The sequence below is a fragment of the Elephantulus edwardii genome, unplaced genomic scaffold (assembly GCF_000299155.1).
Source record: "Elephantulus edwardii isolate Elephantulus edwardi_28Jun2011 unplaced genomic scaffold, EleEdw1.0 scaffold00012, whole genome shotgun sequence".
Lineage (NCBI taxonomy): Eukaryota > Metazoa > Chordata > Mammalia > Macroscelidea > Macroscelididae > Elephantulus > Elephantulus edwardii.
Window position 1 is genome coordinate 5,315,885 of NW_006399762.1, and position 5,617 is coordinate 5,321,501.

Genomic DNA, 5,617 nt, shown 5'->3' on the forward strand with positions numbered 1-5,617 from the left:
TTGTGGTGCTCAAGTATTTCATAAATTCTGGATATAAGTCCCTTATCTGATATGTTATTACCAAATACTTTTTCCCAGTCAGTGTCCTCCCTCTTTACCCTGTTGGAGAAATTTCTGGATGTGCAGAGGGTTTTGAGTCTTAGAAGATCCCATTCATCTACGTTATCTTCTCCTGGTTGTAGGGCCTGCCTTTCATGTGACCATTTGTCATCATTTTTGAGCAGAGACAGGTTGATCTTATAAAATTTAGACTGAAAGAAACTACTCCAACTACTGGAAAGATCAGGTTACTGAGTGGAAACAATGACATTTCTGTTGTCTGGGAGCTTTCTTCCAAATTTATTAACCTAGAATAGTGAGAACTTCTCTCTGTTAAAACATCTCAACTGTTATTCTGTCAATTCCTGAAGCTTTGTCTTTAGTCAATGCCTTCACTATTGCTTGGATTTCTCACTTCATGACCACTGGTTCTTCGACAGATGCTACATTCTAAAATGATTTTACCATTGACAAATTATTTTGGTAGTAACTCTATATGTTTCTTCTTTGTTCTTTTGATTTTTCCTGTATCATCCAATAGTTTCACAGTTAGAATTATTCCCTATGGCAACTCAAGGTTTAGGTTTTTTTCTTCAGTTCTTTCAGCTTGATAAAGGTAAAATGTGTTTTCTCCTTTTGGTTAACCTATTCTATGTTCCTTTCTAATAACACTTCATTTTTTGTTTTTCAGCTGCCCTTTGAAATCTGTTTAGCACATTTACTTCACTTCTTCATTTTACTTTACCTACTCCCTGTACAAACACAAGTTTCAGAATCTCTTCTGACATTCATTTTGGTCCTTTTCCCCTTTTCTTTCTATTTTTTTAAGGTAATTTTTCATTTGACTTTATTTCCTTTCATATGATAATACCAACAATGTTTAATATTTTGTAAACAAAATGTATCATCAAAAATTTTTAATGTTATCCCATATCATCATTATGCTACATTGTTTTGAATAAAGAATATTTGGCATCTATATGAGTCTCCTGATATTGCAACCAGGTTCTAATTTTTTAAAAAGTGAGCTTCTGAAATAGTGACATATATTCACATTCAAATAAAACTAAAATACAAACCACAAAACTGTTCAAAAATTTTCTGAGGTGTCACCAAAGAAGGGGTATTTCATATATACCAATTTAGCCTGAATGATCAATGTTGTTAAAATTCAGTTGTGGAGGGGGAAAAATGAGCAAAAAACTTTTCTTTCTTTTTAATGATCTTTTGTCTTCTTCATGTATGATGTCTTTGATATCATCTCATAAATCTCTGATATTTGGTCATTAGTGTTCAATGCGTTGAGTCTATTCTTCTTGTTGTTGTTATGTGCCATCAAGTCACCTGTGCTTTATAGTGACTTTATGTATAACAGCTCTGAACCCTGCCCTATCATGACCAAGTCTCACTGACTCTAACATGTCTATCCTCATTACCCAAGTTACTGTGCCAGTCCATATTATCCAAGATCTATCTCTCTTGCCTTGTCCCTCTATCCTGTCAAGCATGATGTCCTTCTCCAAGGACAATCTCTTCTGGCCATGTGCCCAAAACATGTGAGATAAAGTTTAAAAATCCTTACCTCCAAGGAAAAACTTGGTTTCATCTTCTCCAAGTCATATCTATTTGTTCTCCTGTCAAAGTATTGTCAATACTCTTCTCTAACACAGCAACTCAGGCAGCAATTCTTCTTCTGTCATCCTTAGTCATAGTCTAGCTCTCTGATGCATAGCAGGTGATTGTGAAGACCATGGCCCGGATCAGGCACATCTTAGTCTCTAGTCTGACAGAATGTTCCTCAGCACTCTGGAAAGAACCCTCACAGCAGAATTCCCCACTGCAACTTGTATTTTGATTTCTTGGCTTCTGGTGCCAAGAGTGTTGATTGCAGACTTGAACAAGTTGAAATTATTAATAATCTCAGTTACTTCTCCATCTATCATTGTTGCCAATTGGCCCAGTGGCCTATGTAAATAACTTGGTCCTGGGCTTCAGAGGTGGGCAGATCTGTGTTCACCTTTGCCCTCCTTAAATTAGGTAACACCAATCCTCCCAGAATTCCACTGGCCTCGGCCTACATTCAGAGGATTCCAGCAAGGGAAGGTCTATTCTTGATAAGATCTCCAAATTCAAGTAGGATGTGCTTAGCATTGTGCTTTACTTCTCATGGACTAGTTTTTATTTTATTCAACTTCAACTTGTACTAACACTTAAATGATGGTCTGTCCTTTAGTCAGTCCTTGGCCTTGCTCTAACTGATGGCATTGAATGGATTCATTGTGTCTTTCTATAAATGTAGTCAGTTTGATTTCTGTGAATTCTGTCTTGAGATGTCACCAGGAGTGGTCCCTACTTAAATTACTTTTAAAAAAGGTATTTTTACTGAACATTTCACCAACATAAATGGGGACTATATATACAGGAAGGAGCTGTGCTGTCAATCCAAAAGCATACAGTATGAATCCATCATTTGCACGACAGGAGAAAGATGGGCGGTCTCCTCCCATGTGATTTATAGCCTCTGAAAATCCACTAGAGGATCAGCTAGGAGTTTGTCTGACTCGATGGCACGTGACAACAACAACATATAAGTCCTGCCTGATAAAAGGAATATCTACATAATCCATTGCCATCAACTTGATTCCAGTTAATAGTAACAGATCAAATGGATAATAATAGATGATATAGATCTTGGCTAAAGGCAAAGAATACCAAAAGTGTATTTATTTCCATTTTATTGACATAAAGACATTTAAAAATGCTGATCATAGCAAACTATGGCTAATACTGAGAAGAACTAGAATCTCATAATGTTTAATTGTGCTTGTGTGAAACCTAGACCTAGAACAAGAAGGTGTTGTCCAAATAGAATAAGGGAACACAATATAGTTTAAAAACAGGGAAAAATGTGTCAGGGTTGCATTCTTTCTCCATACTTATTAAATATATATTAAGAGAAAATAATTTGAGAAGCTGGGCTATATGAGGAAGAAGGTAGCATAAGGCTTAGAGGAAGACTCACCAGAAATCTGCATTATTACATCTGTAGATGATACAACTTTGTGTGCTGAAAGTGAAGAGGACCAGGAGCACTTGCTGCAGAAGATCAAATACTATAGCTTTCAATATGGGTTACATCTCAATGTCAAGAAAGAAAAAGTGCTCACCACTCAACCAATAAACAACATCATGATGTTTGAAGAAACCATTAAAGTTGTCAATGATTTAAATCCACAGTCAACACATCAACACCCTTGGTAACAGTAGTAAAGAAATCAAAAGATTTGTTCCATCGGGAAAATCTACTGTCAGGGACCTCTCCAAAGTGCTAAAGAGCAACGATGTTGGTTTTAAAGACTAAGATGAACCTGATTAAAGCCATGAACTTTTCAGTTATTTCTTATGCAAATCAAAGTTGGGCAATGAGTAAAGAAGATAGAAGAAGAATGTCTTTGAATTATGGTGCTGGAGAAGATTGCTGAGTATCCCAAAGACTGAGGAAAGAACAAATAAGTCTGTCTTGGCAGAACTACAACCAGGGTTTTCCTTAAAATGCAAGGTTAGGAAACCTCATCTCACATACTTTGAGCATGTTGTCAGGAAAGACCAGTCCTGGGAAAAAGACATCATACTCAGAATGGTGGAGGGTCAGAGAAAGAGAGAAAGACTATTAACAAGATGCATTGACATAGTGACCATAACAATCGGCTCAAGTATCTAAGAGATAATGAGGGTGGCACAGGATAACACAAAGTTCCCATCTGTTTTTCATAGTGTTCCTATGAGCCATAGTCCACTGAATGGCACCTAACAACGCAGACAGAGTAGATGTACCCCACAGGGTTTCCAAGGCTGTAGTATTTACTCCACGTCTGTGAACCTGGAAGCAGATTGCCGTATCAGTCTCTCAAAGTATCTGGGAATTTGAATCACTGACTTTTTTGTTAGCAACTAGGAGCTTTAAGAACAGCAATGCCAGGGGCTTATCTACATATAGGTGCAGCTACATAACAGAGTTCAATCGTAACTGATGCTACTCTTTTCTGACTCATAAGCCACATTAAGCAACTTCCTGAGCTCTACTGAAATGAGTTCTCTCTCTACCCACCCTCTGCCCCACAGCCTGAGAATCTGGCTACATTTCAAACATTGAGTCACTGACTTTAATTTTAAAGGCCACCTCTGCCAACAAATTTCTCCATCTAATTTCTGAAAAGTAACATTAACAAAATCAAGTTGTCTCATTTGGGCTATGTTTTGTTTTCCCTGGTGCTAGTATAATGCTATCTTACTTTTAAGGTCAATCTCAAAGAAATAGAAATGTAATTCTGAGAAGTCATGAAATGAAAGAAAATTAGTTCAAAGCCCAAACTAAAAGAGAAATGCCAACATTTCAACATCCCTTACAGCTGCATTTGACTGCAATTTCTTATGTGCAAAAGGAAATGGTGATTCATTTAAGTTCATAAGGGTCTCTAACCCGCTAACTTTCTGCTTATTTTATTCAATCATAGACTTAAAAATGAGGGTTAAAATTAGAGTCTTAAAATGGGTTTTAGTTATTTTAATTAAAAGATATGACCCTTTATTGGTCCAAAGAATTCCCAGTTGAAAACACAAACAGGTTTTTAATTAAAAATATTTCATTTACAAACTTGTATAAAATTAATAGAGAAATTAAAGTGAGAAATCTTTGACTTATCACACCAATAAACTGTTAATTGTGATGAATGTGCTTTGTTCCAATAATTGTAAAACACCAAAAGGGAAAAATGATATATAATTTTTATATTTATGTCATACACTGTATTATATTTATACAATACAGTGCTGTCCATCGCATATCTCAGAGTAATACAGTGCTTCACAGATTTTCAGTAGCTGATCTTCAGTGAAACAGATCACCAAACCTTTCTTCTGAAGTGCTTCCGGGTGAACCTGAGCCTTTAACCTTTTGGTAAACAGCCATAGTTTTGACAATTTGCTTCACCCTCCAAACAAAAGAAAATTGCTGTGTTTAAAATGGGTGGTGTGGAGTTCTGGTAGTGTATGTGATTGTATGAGATAATTCTTGCCCACACGTCTAGATGTCATGAAGCTGGCAGCTCGGAGCAAGCTTTAACCTTATTCACATCCTGGATATATGCTTTGGGTAGTCACATACCACATGAGAACCAACTTGGCACCCACACATATGTAGCCTAGAATTAGTAATTAACCATGTTTGACTAGTTATGGAGAGGATCAAAGAAATGATTCCCTTTCCATTTACATAGAAAGTTCTGGTACTTACTCATTATGTCCTTTACTATGTCCTCCTGGATTGAACATCAGTTGACATTAACAGTGACCAACATATACATATACCTATATTGGCATAGTTTCTGCACTCAAGTAATTCACAAACGGTTTGGTTTTGTATTTCTGACTTTGGGGCTCTCATGATGATCTAGTCCAAATGTAACCCATGGCTGCATTCATCCCAAAGTGTGACTGGACCCAGAGGACCTACTCCTAAACTTACTTATGTGGCTATAAGAAAAACATTTAGTTCTTACTTTTCTTAGTTTTTTAAAAA